The sequence below is a fragment of the Myxine glutinosa genome, chromosome 11 (assembly GCF_964187855.1).
Source record: "Myxine glutinosa chromosome 11, kmMyxGlut1.1, whole genome shotgun sequence".
Taxonomy (NCBI): Eukaryota; Metazoa; Chordata; class Myxini; order Myxiniformes; family Myxinidae; genus Myxine; species Myxine glutinosa.
In genome coordinates, this window is record NC_136271.1 from 32,328,800 (window position 1) to 32,346,423 (window position 17,624).

Genomic DNA, 17,624 nt, shown 5'->3' on the forward strand with positions numbered 1-17,624 from the left:
TCTCCTCAAATTGCAGTGTCATCGTTAAATTCTGCCTGCTCACTCAACACTCCTCAAATCGCAGTCATCGTTAAATTCTGCCTCCGATCTCAACTATCCTCAAATCGCAGTGTCATCCTTAAATTCTGCCTCCTGTCCCAACTCGCCCCAAATCACAGTCATCCTTAAATGCTGCCTCCTATCTCAACTATCCTCAAATCGCAGTGTCATCGTTAAATTCTGCATCTTATCTGAACTGTCCTCAAACCGCAGAGTCATCCTCAAATTCTGCCTCCTCACTCAACTATCCTCAAATCGCAAAGTCATCGTTAAATTCTGCCTCCTCACTCAACTATCCTCAAATCGCAAAATCATCGTTAAATTCTACTTCTTCACTCAACTATCCTCAAATAGCAGAATCATCGTTAAATTCTGCCTCTTCACTCAACTATCCTCAAATCGCACAGTCATCATTAAATTCTGCCTCCAATCTCAACTATCCTCAAATCGCACTGTCATCGTTAAATTCTGCCTCTTCACTCAACTATCCTCAAATCGCACAGTCATCATTAAATTCTGCCTCTTCACTCAACTATCCTCATATCGCACAGTCATCATTAAATTCTGCCTCCTCATTCAACTATCCTCAAACCACGGTCATCATTAAATTCTGCCTCCTTTCTCAACTATCCTCAAATCGCAGAGACATCGTTAAATTCTGCCTCCTATATCAACTATCTTCAAACCGCCGAGTCATCATTAAATTCTGCCTCCTATCTCAACTCTCCTCAAATCGCAGTGTCAACCTAAAATTCTGCCTCCTATCTCAACTATCATCAAATCGCAGAGTCATCATTAAATTCTGCGTCCTATCTCAACTCTCCTCAAATTGCAGAGTCATCATTAAATTCTGCCTCCTATCTCAACTCTCCTCAAATCGCAGAGTCATCCTTAAATTCTGCCTCCTATCTCAACCCTCCTCAAATCGCGGGGGCATCGTTAAATTCTGCGTCCTATCTCAACTAACCTAAAATCACATCGTCATCGTTAAATTCTGCCTCCTATCTCAACTATCCTCAAATCGCACAGTCATCGTTAAATTCTGCCTCCTATCTCAACTATCCTCAAATTGCACAGTCATCGTTAAATTCTGCCTCTTCACTCAACTATCCTCAAATCGCAGAGTCATCGTTAAATTCTGCCTCTTCACTCAACCAGCCACAAATCGCAGTCATCGTTAAATTCTGCCTCTTCACTCAACTATCCTCAAATCGCATAGTCATCGTTAAATTCTGCCTCTTCACTCAACTATCGTCAAATCGCATAGTCATTGTTAAATTCTGCCTCCTATCTCAACTATCCTCAAACCGCAGAGTCATTGTTCAATTCTGCCTCCTCACTCAACTATCCTCAAATCGCAGTCATCGTTAAATTCTGCCTCCTCACTCAACACTCCTCAAATCGCAGAGTCATCGTTAAATTCTGCATGTTATCTGAACTGTCCTCAAACCGCAGAGTCATCCTCAAATTCTGCCTCCTCACTCAACTATCCTCAAATCGCAAAGTCATCGTTAAATTCTGCCTCCTCACTCAACTATCCTCAAATCGCAAAATCATCGTTAAATTCTGCTTCTTCACTCAACTATCCTCAAATTGCATAGTCATCGTTAAATTCTGCCTCCTCACTCAACTATCCTCAAATTGCAGAGTCATCCTTAAATTCTGCCTCCCATCTCAACTCTCTTCAAATCGCAGTGTCATCGTTAAATTCTGCCTCCTCACTCAACACTCCTCAAATCGCAGAGTTATCGTTAAATTCTTCCTCCTATCTCAACTATCCTCAAATCGCAGGGTCATCGTTAAATTCTGCCTCTTATCTCAACTCCCCTCAAATTGCAGAGTCATCGTTAAATTCTGCCTCCTATCTCAACACTCCTAAAATCGCAGGGTCATTGTTAAATTCTGCCTCCTATCTCAACTCTCCTAAAATCGCAGGGTCATCGTTAAATTCTGCCTCTTCACTCAACTATCGTCAAATCGCATAGTCATTGTTAAATTCTGCCTCCTATCTCAACTATCCTCAAACCGCAGAGTCATTGTTCAATTCTGCCTCCTCACTCAACTATCCTCAAATCGCAGTCATCGTTAAATTCTGCCTCCTCACTCAACACTCCTCAAATCGCAGAGTCATCGTTAAATTCTGCCTCCTACCTCAACTCCCCACAAATCGCAGAATCATCGTCAAATTCTGCCTCTTCACTCAACTATCCTCAAACCGCCAAGTCATCATTAAATTCTGCCTCCTATCTCAACTATCCTCAAATCGCACAGTCATCATGAAATTCTGCCTATTATCTCAACTCTCCTCAAATTGCAGTGTCATCGTTAAATTCTGCCTGCTCACTCAACACTCCTCAAATCGCAGTCATCGTTAAATTCTGCCTCCGATCTCAACTATCCTCAAATCGCAGTGTCATCCTTAAATTCTGCCTCCTGTCCCAACTCGCCCCAAATCGCAGTCATCCTTAAATGCTGCCTCCTATCTCAACTATCCTCAAATCGCAGTGTCATCGTTAAATCTGCCTCCTATCTCAACTCTCCTCAAATCGCAGTGTCATCCTTAAATTCTGCCTCCTATCTCAACTCTCCTCAAATCGCAGTGTCATCGTTAAATCTGCCTCCTATCTCAACTCTCCTCAAATCGCGAGGGCATCGTTAAATTCTGCCTCCTACCTCAACTCCCCACAAATAGCAGAATCATCGTTAAATTCTGCCTCTTCACTCAACTATCCTCAAATCGCACAGTCATCATTAAATTCTGCCTCCAATCTCAACTATCCTCAAATCGCACTGTCATCGTTAAATTCTGCCTCTTCACTCAACTATCCTCAAATCGCACAGTCATCATTAAATTCTGCCTCTTCACTCAACTATCCTCATATCGCACAGTCATCATTAAATTCTGCCTCCTCATTCAACTATCCTCAAACCACGGTCATCATTAAATTCTGCCTCCTTTCTCAACTATCCTCAAATCGCAGAGACATCATTAAATTCTGCCTCCGATATCAACTATCTTCAAACCGCCGAGTCATCATTAAATTCTGCCTCCTATCTCAACTCTCCTCAAATCGCAGTGTCAACCTAAAATTCTGCCTCCTATCTCAACTATCATCAAATCGCAGAGTCATCGTTAAATTCTGCGTCCTATCTCAACTCTCCTCAAATTGCAGAGTCATCATTAAATTCTGCCTCCTATCTCAACTCTCCTCAAATCGCAGAGTCATCCTTAAATTCTGCCTCCTATCTCAACCCTCCTCAAATCGCGGGGGCATCGTTAAATTCTGCGTCCTATCTCAACTAACCTAAAATCACATCGTCATCATTAAATTCTGCCTCCTATCTCAACTATCCTCAAATCGCACAGTCATCGTTAAATTCTGCCTCCTATCTCAACTATCCTCAAATTGCACAGTCATCGTTAAATTCTGCCTCTTCACTCAACTATCCTCAAATCGCAGAGTCATCGTTAAATTCTGCCTCTTCACTCAACCAGCCACAAATCGCAGTCATCGTTAAATTCTGCCTCTTCACCCAACTATCCTCAAATCGCATAGTCATCGTTAAATTCTGCCTCTTCACTCAACTATCGTCAAATCGCATAGTCATTGTTAAATTCTGCCTCCTATCTCAACTATCCTCAAACCGCAGAGTCATTGTTCAATTCTGCCTCCTCACTCAACTATCCTCAAATCGCAGTCATCGTTAAATTCTGCCTCCTCACTCAACACTCCTCAAATCGCAGAGTCATCATTAAATTCTGCATCTTATCTGAACTGTCCTCAAACCGCAGAGTCATCCTCAAATTCTGCCTCCTCACTCAACTATCCTCAAATCGCAAAGTCATCGTTAAATTCTGCCTCCTCACTCAACTATCCTCAAATTGCAGAGTCATCCTTAAATTCTGCCTCCCATCTCAACTCTCTTCAAATCGCAGTGTCATCGTTAAATTCTGCCTCCTCACTCAACACTCCTCAAATCGCAGAGTTATCGTTAAATTCTTCCTCCTATCTCAACTATCCTCAAATCGCAGGGTCATCGTTAAATTCTGCCTCTTATCTCAACTCCCCTCAAATTGCAGAGTCATCGTTAAATTCTGCCTCCTATCTCAACACTCCTAAAATCGCAGGGTCATTGTTAAATTCTGCCTCCTATCTCAACTCTCCTAAAATCGCAGGGTCATCGTCAAATTCTGTCTCTTATCTCAACTCTCCTCAATAGGCAGTGTCGTCGTTAAATTCTGCCTCCGATCTCAACTATCCTCAAATCGCAGTCATCCTTAAATTCTGCCTCCTGTCTCAACTATCTTCAAATCGCAGAGTCATCCTTAAATTCTGCCTCCGATCTCAACTATCCTCAAACCGCAGGGTGATGATTCAATTCTGCCTCCTATCTCAACTCTCCTCAAATCGAAGTGTCATCATTAAATTGTGCCTCCTCACTCAACTCTCCTCAAATCGCAGTCATCCTTAAATGCTGCCTCCTATCTCAACTCCCCTCAAATTGCAGAGTCATCGTTAAATTCTGCCTCTTATCTCAACACTCCTCAAATCGCAGTGTCATCATTAAATTCTGCCTCCTCACTCACCACTCCTCAAATCACAGTCATCGTTAAATTCTGCCTCCGATCTCAACTATCCTCAAATCGCAGAGTCATCCTTAAATTCTGCCTCCTGTCTCAACTAGCCTCAAATCGCAGTCATCCTTAAATTCTGCCTCCTATGTCAACTCTCCTCAAATTGCAGAGTCATCGTTAAATTCTGCCTCTTATCTCAACTATCCTCAAATCGCATAGTCATCATTAAATTCTGCCTCTTCACTCGACTATCCTCAAACTGCCAAGTCATCGTTAAATTCTGCCTCTTATCTCAACTCTCCTCAAATCGCAGTGTCATCGTTAAATTCTGCCTCCTCACTCACCACTCCTCAAATCGCAGTGTCATCCTTAAATTCTGCCTCCCATCTCAACTATCGTCAAATCGCAGTCATCGTTAAATTCTGCCTCCTATCTTAACTCCCCTCAAATTGCAGAGTCATCATTAAATTCTGCCTCCTATCTCAACTCTCCTCAAATTGCAGTGTCATTGTTAAATTCTGCCTCTTGTCTCAACTATCCTCAAATCGCAGTGTCATCGTTAAATTCTGCCTCTTATCTCAACTCTCCTCAAATCGCAGTGTCATCATTAAATTCTGCCTCCTTACTCACGACTCCTCAAATCGCAGAGTCATCGTTAAATTCTGCCTCCGATCTTTGCATAGTCATCGTTAAATTCTGCGTCCAATCTCAACTATCTGAAAATCACATCGTCATCGTTAAATTCTGCCTCCTATCCCAACTATCCTCAAATCGCAGGGTCATCGTTAAATTCTGCCTCCTATCTTAACTCCCCTCAAATTGCAGAGTCATCGTTAAATTCTGCCTCCTATCTCAACACTCCTAAAATCGCAGGGTCATTGTTAAATTCTGCCTCTTATCTCAACTCTCCTAAAATCGCAGGGTCATCGTTAAATTCTTCTTCTTATCTCAACTCTCCTCAAATCGCAGTGTCATCGTTAAATTCTGCCTCCTCACTCACCACTCCTCAAATCGCAGAGTCATTGTTAAATTCTGCCTCCCATCTCAACTATCCTAAAATTGCATCGTCATCATTAAATTCTGCGTCCTATCTCAACTGTCCTCAAATCGCACAGTCATTGTTAAATTCTGCCTCTTCACTCAACTATCCTCAAATCGCACAGTCATCATGAAATTCTGCTTCCTCACAACTATCCTCAAACCGCAGAGTCATCCTTGAATTCTGCCTCCTATCTCAACTATCCTGAAATCGCAGAGTCATCATTAAATTCTGCCTCCTATCTCAACTATCCTCAAATCGCAGTGTCATCGTTAAATTCTGCCTCTTATCTCAACTCTCCTCAAATCGCAGTCATCATTAAATTCTGCCTCCTCACTCACCACTCTTCAAATCGCAGAGTCATCGTTAAATTCTGCATCCGATCTCAACTATCCTCAAATTGCAGTCATCGTTAAATTCTGCGTCCTATCTCAACAATCCTAAAATCACATCGTCATCGTTAAATTCTGCCTCCTATCTCAACTATCCTGAAATCGCACAGTCATCGTTAAATTCTGCCTCCCATCTCAACACTCCTAAAATTGCAGAGTCATCATTAAATTCTGCCTCTTATCTCAACTCTCCTCAATACGCAGTGTCGTCGTTAAATTCTGCCTCCTATCTCAACTGTCCTCAAATCGCAGTCATCGTTAAATTCTGCCTCTTATCTCAACTCTCCTCAAATCGCAGTGTCATCGTTTAATTCTGCCTCCTCACTCAACACTCCTCAAATCGCAGAGTCATCATTAAATTCTGCCTCTTATCTCAACTCTCCTCAAATCGCAGTGTCATCATTTAATTCTGCCTCCTCACTCAACACTCCTCAAATCGCAGAGTCATCGTTAAATTCTCCCTCTTATCTCAACTCTCCTCAAATCGCAGAGTCATCATTAAATTCTGCCTCCGATCTCAACTATCCTCAAATCGCAGAGTCATCCTTAAATTCTGCCTCCTGTCCCAACAAGCCTCAAATCGCAGTCATCCTTAAATGCTGCCTCCTATCTCAACTATCCTCAAATCGGTGTCATCGTTAAATCTGCCTCCTATCTCAACTCTCCTCAAATCGCAGAGTCATCCTTAAATTCTGCCTCCTATCTCAACTCTCCTCAAATCGCAGAGTCATCCTTAAATTCTGCCTCCTATCTCAACTCTCCTCAAATCGCGGGGGCATCGTTAAATTCTGCCTCCTACCTCAACTCCCCACAAATCGCAGAATCGTCAAATTCTGCCTCTTATCTCAACTCTCCTCAAATCGCAGTGTCATCGTTAAATTCTGCCCTCCTCACTCACCACTCCTCAAATCGCAGTCATCGTTAAATTCTACCTCCGATCTCAACTATCCTCAAATCGCATCGTCATCGTTAAATTCTGCGTCCTATCTCAACTATCCTAAAATCACATCGTCATCGTTAAATTCTGCCTCCTATCTCAACTCCCCTCAAATTGCAGAGTCATCATTAAATTCTGCCTCCTATCTCAACACTCCTAAAATCGCAGGGTCATTGTTAAATTCTGCCTCTTATCTCAACTCTCCTAAAATTGCAGGGTCATCGTCAAATTCTGCCACTTATCTCAACTCTCCTCAATACGCAGTGTCGTCGTTAAATTCTGCCTCCTATCTCAACTCTCCTCAAATCGCAGAGTCATCGTTAAATTCTGCCTCATATCTCAACTCTCCTCAAATCGCAGTGTCATCGTTAAATTCTGCCTCCTCACTCAACACTCCTCAAATCGCAGAGTCATCGTTAAATTCTGCCTCCGATCTCAACTATCCTCAAATAGCAGAGTCATCCTTAAATTCTGCCTCCTGTCCAAACTATCCTCAAATCGGAGTCATCCTTAAATGCTGCCTCCTATCTCAACTCCCCTCAAATTGCAGAGTCATCGTTAAATTCTGCCTCCTATCTCAACACTCCTAAAATCGCAGGGTCATCATCAAAATCTGCCTCTTATCTCAACTCTCCTCAATACGGTGTCATCGATAAATTCTGCCTCCGATCTCCTCTCCTCAAATCGCAGAGTCATCGTTAAATTCTGCCTCTTATCTCAACTCTGCTCAAATTGCAGTGTCATCGTTAAATTCTGCCTCCTCACTCAACACTCCTCAAATCGCAGTCATCGTTAAATTCTGCCTCCGATCTCAACTATCCTCAAATCGCAGAGTCATCCTTAAATTCTGCCTCCTGTCCCAACTAGCCTCAAATCGCAGTCATCCTTAAATGCTGCCTCCTTTCTCAACTATCCTGAAATCGCAGTGTCATCGTTAAATCTGCCTCCTCTCTCAACTCCCCTCAAATCGCAGAGTCATCCTTAAATTCTGCCTCCGATCTCAACTCTCCTCAAATCGCAGTGTCATCGTTAAATCTGCCTCCTATCTCAACTCTCCTCAAATCGCGGGGACATCGTTAAATTCTGCCTCCTAACTCAACTCCCCACAAATCGCAGAATCATCGTCAAATTCTGCCTCTTCACTCAACTATCCTCAAACCGCCAAGTCATCATGAAATTCTGCCTCCTATCTCAACTATCCTCAAATCGCACAGTCATCATTAAATTCTGCCTCTTCACTCAACTATCCTCAAATCGCACAGTCATCATGAAATTCTGCCTCTTCACTCAACTATCCTCAAATCGCACAGTCATCATTAAATTCTGCCTCCTATCTCAACTCTCCTCAAATCGCAGAGTCATCCTTAAATTCTGCCTCCTATCTCAACTCCCCTCAAATCGCAGTCAACGTTAAATCTGCCTCCTATCTCAACTCTCCTCAAATCGCGGGGGCATCGTTAAATTCTGCCTCCTACCTCAACTCCCCACAAATCGCAGAATCGTCAAATTCTGCCTCTTCACTCAACTATCCTCAAATCGCACAGTCATCATTAAATTCTGCCTCTTCACTCAACTATCCTCAAACCGCCAAGTTATCGTTAAATTCTGCCTCTTTTCTCAACTCTCCTCAAATCGCAGTGTCATCGTTAAATTCTGCCTCCTCACTCACCACTCCTCAAATCGCAGAGTCATCGTTAAATTCTACCTCCGATCTCAACTATCCTCAAATCGCATCGTCATCATTAAATTCTGCGTCCTATCTCAACTATCCTAAAATCACATCGTCATCGTTAAATTCTGCGTCCTATCTCAACTATCCTGAAATCACATCGTCATCGTTAAATTCTCCCTCCTGTCTCAACACTCCTAAAATCGCAGGGTCATTGTTAAATTCTGCCTCCTATCTCAACACTCCTAAAATCGCAGGGTCATTGTTAAAATCTGCCTCTTATCTCAACTCTCCTAAAATCGCAGGGTCATCGTCAAATTCTGCCACTTATCTCAACTCTCCTCAAATCGCAGAGTCATCGTTAAATTCTGCCTCATATCTCAACTCTCCTCAAATCGCAGTCATCGTTAAATTCTGCCTCCGATCTCAACTATCCTCAAATCGCAGAGTCATCCTTAAATTCTGCCTCCTGTCCCAACTATCCTCAAATCGCAGTGTCATCGTTAAATCTACCTCCTATCTCAACTCTCCTCAAATCGCAGTCATCCTTAAATTCTGCCTCCGAACTCAACTCTCCTCAAATCGCAGTGTCATCGTTAAATCTGCCTCCTATCTCAACTCTCCTCAAATCGCAGGGGCATCGTTAAATTCTGCCTCCTACCTCAACTCCCCACAAATCGCAGAATCGTCAAATTCTGCCTCTTCACTCAACTATCCTCAAACCGCCAAGTTATCGTTAAATTCTGCCTCTTATCTCAACTCTCCTCAAATCGCAGTGTCATCGTTAAATTCTGTCTCCTCACTCACAACTCCTCAAATCGCAGAGTCATCGTTAAATTCTACCTCCGATCTCAACTATCCTCAAATCGCATCGTCATCGTTAAATTCTGCGTCCTATCTCAACTATCCTAAAATCACATCGTCATCGTTAAATTCTGCCTCCTATCTCAACTCCCCTCAAATTGCAGAGTCATCGTTAAATTCTGCCTCCTATCTCAACACTCCTAAAATTGCAGGGTCATTGTTAAATTCTGCCTCTTATCTCAACTCTCCTCAAATCGCAGAGTCATCGTTAAATTCTGCCTCATATCTCAACTCTCCTCAAATCGCAGTGTCATCGTTAAATTCTGCCTCCTCACTCAACACTCCTCAAATCGCAGTCATCGTTAAATTCTGCCTCCGATCTCAACTATCCTCAAATCGCAGTCATCCTTAAATTCTGCCTCCTGTCCCAACTATCCTCAAGTCGCAGTCATCCTTAAATGCTGCCTCCTATCTCAACTCCCCTCAAATTGCAGAGTCATCGTTAAATTCTGCCTCCTATCTCAACACTCCTAAAATCGCAGGGTCATCATCAAATTCTGCCTCTTATCTCAACTCTCCTCAATACGGTGTCGTCGTTAAATTCTGCCTCCGATCTCAACTCTCCTCAAATCACAGAGTCATCGTTAAATTCTGCCTCTTATCTCAACTCTCCTCAAATTGCAGTGTCATCGTTAAATTCTGCCTCCTCACTCAACACTCCTCAAATCGCAGTCATCGTTAAATTCTGCCTCCGATCTCAACTATCCTCAAATCGCGGGGACATCGTTAAATTCTGCCTCCTACCTCAACTCCCCACAAATCGCAGAATCATCGTCAAATTCTGCCTCTTCACTCAACTATCCTCAAACCGCCAAGTCATCATTAAATTCTGCCTCCTATCTCAACTATCCTCAAATCGCACAGTCATCATGAAATTCTGCCTATTATCTCAACTCTCCTCAAATTGCAGTGTCATCGTTAAATTCTGCCTGCTCACTCAACACTCCTCAAATCGCAGTCATCGTTAAATTCTGCCTCCGATCTCAACTATCCTCAAATCGCAGTGTCATCCTTAAATTCTGCCTCCTGTCCCAACTCGCCCCAAATCACAGTCATCCTTAAATGCTGCCTCCTATCTCAACTATCCTCAAATCGCAGTGTCATCGTTAAATTCTGCATCTTATCTGAACTGTCCTCAAACCGCAGAGTCATCCTCAAATTCTGCCTCCTCACTCAACTATCCTCAAATCGCAAAGTCATCGTTAAATTCTGCCTCCTCACTCAACTATCCTCAAATCGCAAAATCATCGTTAAATTCTACTTCTTCACTCAACTATCCTCAAATAGCAGAATCATCGTTAAATTCTGCCTCTTCACTCAACTATCCTCAAATCGCACAGTCATCATTAAATTCTGCCTCCAATCTCAACTATCCTCAAATCGCACTGTCATCGTTAAATTCTGCCTCTTCACTCAACTATCCTCAAATCGCACAGTCATCATTAAATTCTGCCTCTTCACTCAACTATCCTCATATCGCACAGTCATCATTAAATTCTGCCTCCTCATTCAACTATCCTCAAACCACGGTCATCATTAAATTCTGCCTCCTTTCTCAACTATCCTCAAATCGCAGAGACATCGTTAAATTCTGCCTCCTATATCAACTATCTTCAAACCGCCGAGTCATCATTAAATTCTGCCTCCTATCTCAACTCTCCTCAAATCGCAGTGTCAACCTAAAATTCTGCCTCCTATCTCAACTATCATCAAATCGCAGAGTCATCGTTAAATTCTGCGTCCTATCTCAACTCTCCTCAAATTGCAGAGTCATCATTAAATTCTGCCTCCTATCTCAACTCTCCTCAAATCGCAGAGTCATCCTTAAATTCTGCCTCCTATCTCAACCCTCCTCAAATCGCGGGGGCATCGTTAAATTCTGCGTCCTATCTCAACTAACCTAAAATCACATCGTCATCGTTAAATTCTGCCTCCTATCTCAACTATCCTCAAATCGCACAGTCATCGTTAAATTCTGCCTCCTATCTCAACTATCCTCAAATTGCACAGTCATCGTTAAATTCTGCCTCTTCACTCAACTATCCTCAAATCGCAGAGTCATCGTTAAATTCTGCCTCTTCACTCAACCAGCCACAAATCGCAGTCATCGTTAAATTCTGCCTCTTCACTCAACTATCCTCAAATCGCATAGTCATCGTTAAATTCTGCCTCTTCACTCAACTATCGTCAAATCGCATAGTCATTGTTAAATTCTGCCTCCTATCTCAACTATCCTCAAACCGCAGAGTCATTGTTCAATTCTGCCTCCTCACTCAACTATCCTCAAATCGCAGTCATCGTTAAATTCTGCCTCCTCACTCAACACTCCTCAAATCGCAGAGTCATCGTTAAATTCTGCATGTTATCTGAACTGTCCTCAAACCGCAGAGTCATCCTCAAATTCTGCCTCCTCACTCAACTATCCTCAAATCGCAAAGTCATCGTTAAATTCTGCCTCCTCACTCAACTATCCTCAAATCGCAAAATCATCGTTAAATTCTGCTTCTTCACTCAACTATCCTCAAATTGCATAGTCATCGTTAAATTCTGCCTCCTCACTCAACTATCCTCAAATTGCAGAGTCATCCTTAAATTCTGCCTCCCATCTCAACTCTCTTCAAATCGCAGTGTCATCGTTAAATTCTGCCTCCTCACTCAACACTCCTCAAATCGCAGAGTTATCGTTAAATTCTTCCTCCTATCTCAACTATCCTCAAATCGCAGGGTCATCGTTAAATTCTGCCTCTTATCTCAACTCCCCTCAAATTGCAGAGTCATCGTTAAATTCTGCCTCCTATCTCAACACTCCTAAAATCGCAGGGTCATTGTTAAATTCTGCCTCCTATCTCAACTCTCCTAAAATCGCAGGGTCATCGTCAAATTCTGTCTCTTATCTCAACTCTCCTCAATAGGCAGTGTCGTCGTTAAATTCTGCCTCCGATCTCAACTATCCTCAAATCGCAGTCATCCTTAAATTCTGCCTCCTGTCTCAACTATCTTCAAATCGCAGAGTCATCCTTAAATTCTGCCTCCGATCTCAACTATCCTCCAATCGCAGAGTCATCGTTAAATTCTGCCTCCAATCTCAACTCTCCTCAAATTGCAGAGACATCATTAAATTCTGGCTATCTCAACTATCCTCAAACCGCAGGGTGATGATTCAATTCTGCCTCCTATCTCAACTCTCCTCAAATCGAAGTGTCATCATTAAATTGTGCCTCCTCACTCAACTCTCCTCAAATCGCAGTCATCGTTAAATTCTGCCTCCCATCTCAACTCTCCACAAATTGCAGAGTCATCATTAAATTCTGCCTATTATCTCAACTATCCTCAAATCGCAGAGTCATCGTGAAATTCTGCCTCCTCACTCAACTCTCCTCAAATCACAGTCATCGTTAAATTCTGCTTCCTCTCTCAACTATCCTCAAATCGCAGTCATCATTAAATTCTGCCTCCTCACTCAACTCTCCTCAAATCGCAGAGTCATCATTAAATTCTGCATCCTCACTCAACTATCCTCAAATCGCAGTCATTGTTAAATTCTGCCTCATGTCTCAACATCTCAACTATCCTCAAATCGCAGTCACCGTTAAATTCTGCCTGCTGTCTCAACATCTCAACTATCCTCAAATCGCAGTCATCATTAAATTCTGCCTCCTGTCTCAACATCTCAACTATCCTCAAATCGCAGAGACATCGTTAAATTCTGCCTCCTATATCAACTATCTTCAAACCGCCGAGTCATCATTAAATTCTGCCTCCTATCTCAACTCTCCTCAAATCGCAGTGTCAACCTAAAATTCTGCCTCCTATCTCAACTATCATCAAATCGCAGAGTCATCGTTAAATTCTGCGTCCTATCTCAACTCTCCTCAAATTGCAGAGTCATCATTAAATTCTGCCTCCTATCTCAACTCTCCTCAAATCGCAGAGTCATCCTTAAATTCTGCCTCCTATCTCAACCCTCCTCAAATCGCGGGGGCATCGTTAAATTCTGCGTCCTATCTCAACTAAACTAAAATCACATCGTCATCGTTAAATTCTGCCTCCTATCTCAACTATCCTCAAATCGCACAGTCATCGTTAAATTCTGCCTCCTATCTCAACTATCCTCAAATTGCACAGTCATCGTTAAATTCTGCCTCTTCACTCAACTATCCTCAAATCGCAGAGTCATCGTTAAATTCTGCCTCTTCACTCAACCAGCCACAAATCGCAGTCATCGTTAAATTCTGCCTCTTCACTCAACTATCCTCAAATCGCATAGTCATCGTTAAATTCTGCCTCTTCACTCAACTATCGTCAAATCGCATAGTCATTGTTAAATTCTGCCTCCTATCTCAACTATCCTCAAACCGCAGAGTCATTGTTCAATTCTGCCTCCTCACTCAACTATCCTCAAATCGCAGTCATCGTTAAATTCTGCCTCCTCACTCAACACTCCTCAAATCGCAGAGTCATCGTTAAATTCTGCATCTTATCTGAACTGTCCTCAAACCGCAGAGTCATCCTCAAATTCTGCCTCCTCACTCAACTATCCTCAAATCGCAAAGTCATCGTTAAATTCTGCCTCCTCACTCAACTATCCTCAAATCACAAAATCATCGTTAAATTCTGCTTCTTCACTCAACTATCCTCAAATTGCATAGTCATCGTTAAATTCTGCCTCCTCACTCAACTATCCTCAAATTGCAGAGTCATCCTTAAATTCTGCCTCCCATCTCAACTCTCTTCAAATCGCAGTGTCATCGTTAAATTCTGCCTCCTCACTCAACACTCCTCAAATCGCAGAGTTATCGTTAAATTCTTCCTCCTATCTCAACTATCCTCAAATCGCAGGGTCATCGTTAAATTCTGCCTCTTATCTCAACTCCCCTCAAATTGCAGAGTCATCGTTAAATTCTGCCTCCTATCTCAACACTCCTAAAATCGCAGGGTCATTGTTAAATTCTGCCTCCTATCTCAACTCTCCTAAAATCGCAGGGTCATCGTCAAATTCTGTCTCTTATCTCAACTCTCCTCAATAGGCAGTGTCGTCGTTAAATTCTGCCTCCGATCTCAACTATCCTCAAATCGCAGTCATCCTTAAATTCTGCCTCCTGTCTCAACTATCTTCAAATCGCAGAGTCATCCTTAAATTCTGCCTCCGATCTCAACTATCCTCCAATCGCAGAGTCATCGTTAAATTCTGCCTCCAATCTCAACTCTCCTCAAATTGCAGAGACATCATTAAATTCTGGCTATCTCAACTATCCTCAAACCGCAGGGTGATGATTCAATTCTGCCTCCTATCTCAACTCTCCTCAAATCGAAGTGTCATCATTAAATTGTGCCTCCTCACTCAACTCTCCTCAAATCGCAGTCATCGTTAAATTCTGCCTCCCATCTCAACTCTCCACAAATTGCAGAGTCATCATTAAATTCTGCCTATTATCTCAACTATCCTCAAATCGCAGAGTCATCGTGAAATTCTGCCTCCTCACTCAACTCTCCTCAAATCACAGTCATCGTTAAATTCTGCTTCCTCTCTCAACTATCCTCAAATCGCAGTCATCATTAAATTCTGCCTCCTCACTCAACTCCCCTCAAATCGCAGAGTCATCATTAAATTCTGCATCCTCACTCAACTATCCTCAAATCGCAGTCATTGTTAAATTCTGCCTCATGTCTCAACATCTCAACTATCCTCAAATCGCAGTCACCGTTAAATTCTGCCTGCTGTCTCAACATCTCAACTATCCTCAAATCGCAGTCATCATTAAATTCTGCCTCCTGTCTCAACATCTCAACTATACTCAAATCACAGAGTCATTGTTAAATTCTGCCTCCCATCTCAACTCTCCTCAAATCGCAGAGGCATCAATCAATTCTGTCTCCTCACTCAACTATCCTCAAATCGCAGGGTCATCATTAAATTCTGCCTCCTCACTCAACTATCCTCAAATTGCAGTCATCGTTAAATTCTGCCTCCTCACTCAACTATCCTCAAATCGCAGGGTCATCATTAAATTCTGCCTCCTCACTCAACTATCCTCAAATTGCATAGTCATCATTAAATTCTGCCTCCTTACTCAACCATCCTCAAATCGCAGGGTCATTAAATTCTGCCTCCTCACTCAACTATCCTCAAATCGCAGAGGCATCGTTAAATTCTGCCTCTTCACTCAACTATCCTCAAACCGCAGAGGCATCGTTAAATACTGCCTCCTCACTCAACTATTGTCAAATCGCAGAGGCATCGTTCAATTCTGTCTCCTCACTCAACCAGCCTCAAATCGCAGAGGCATCGTTAAATTCTGCCTCCTCACTCAACTATCCTCAAATCGCAGAGGCATCGTTAAATTCTGCCTCCTCACTCAACTATCGTCAAATCGCAGAGGCATCGTTCAATTCTGCCTCCTGTCTCAACTCTTCACAAATTGCAGTCATCGTTAAATTCTGCCTCCAATCTCAACTCTCCATAAATTGCACTCATCGTTAAATTCTGCCTCCAATCTCAACTCTCCATAAATTGCAGTCATCGTTAAATTCTGCCTCCAATCTCAACTCTCCATAAATTGCAGTCATCGTTAAATTCTGCCTCCAATCTCAACTCTCCATAAATTGCAGTCATCGTTAAATTCTGCCTCCAATCTCAACTCTCCATAAATTGCAGTCATCGTTAAATTCTGCCTCCAATCTCAACTCTCCACAAATTGCAGTCATCGTTAAATTCTGCCTCCAATCTCAACTCTCCATAAATTGCAGTCATCGTTAAATTCTGCCTCCAATCTCAACTCTCCATAAATTGCAGTCATCGTTAAATTCTGCCTCCAATCTCAACTCTCCATAAATTGCAGTCATCGTTAAATTCTGTCTTCAATCTCAACTCTCCATAAATTGCAGTCATCGTTAAATTCTGCCTCCAATCTCAACTCTCCATAAATTGCAGTCATCGTTAAATTCTGCCTCCAATCTCAACTCTCCATAAATTGCAGTCATCGTTAAATTCTGTCTTCAATCTCAACTCTCCATAAATTGCAGTCATCGTTAAATTCTGCCTCCAATCTCAACTCTCCATAAATTGCAGAGTCATCGTTAAATTCTGCCTCCAATCTCAACTCTCCATAAATTGCAGTCATCGTTAAATTCTGCCTCCAATCTCAACTCTCCATAAATTGCAGTCATCGTTAAATTCTGCCTCCAATCTCAACTCTCCATAAATTGCAGAGTCAAAGTTAAATTCTGCCTCCAATCTCAACTCTCCATAAATTGCAGAGTCATCGTTAAATTCTGCCTCCTATCTCAACTCTCTTCAAATTGCAGAGTCATCGTTAAATTCTGCTTCCAATCTGTCAATCTCAATCTCGTTCCTGACTACAACTAAGAAACTCCTTAAACCTGGGTCTTCCCCGTTGTAGAACGCAACTGGTTAAAAACAACGATTTTCATCTTTTTCATCTCATAATGAGTTGGTTAATTTTTGTTCATCCTGTGTTTCATCATTATTTCAGTTGAGGACGATCGTATGACCTGGGTGGAGATACCAGTTGGCAAATAATGTCAGTATTAAATTATTTTGAAGTACTGTGAGTCTCTAAGCTGTCTGTCACCATGGAAATGATTGCATTGAGACACTGGTTTATTCTCTATGTTGGTCTGTTAGTCAACACTATCAAAGTGACCTCAGCACCATCATGACACACACCACTGTGTGTGCTACGGAATGATGTGTTTTACGGTGGCCAGAGTGCAAATCCTGCCACCAACCTCCTTGAGAGAGGACCCAGTGAGTTGGTACTCATTTTGCCGACCTCGGAAGGATGACAGGCTGAGTCAACCCCACCTGGTGTTAATTCAACAGCTGACCGGGATTCAAACTCAGGACCCTCGGATCCCAAGCCCTCCGCCCTAACTGTTAAGCCAACACCAGGTCTCGCCTGGGTGGTTGGAGGCAGTCATAAGAAATGCTTCAATGTTTGAAGAGCCCTTAATCAAAGTTTTAATTTTATATGTTGTTGGGGGCATTCTGTAATTAGAAAAACCCCCCTTACTCCAGTCATATATCATCACCTGTTGTCATAATTTAAGTTCCCCCAAATCATCAAGTGTGATCATTTACCCCAACC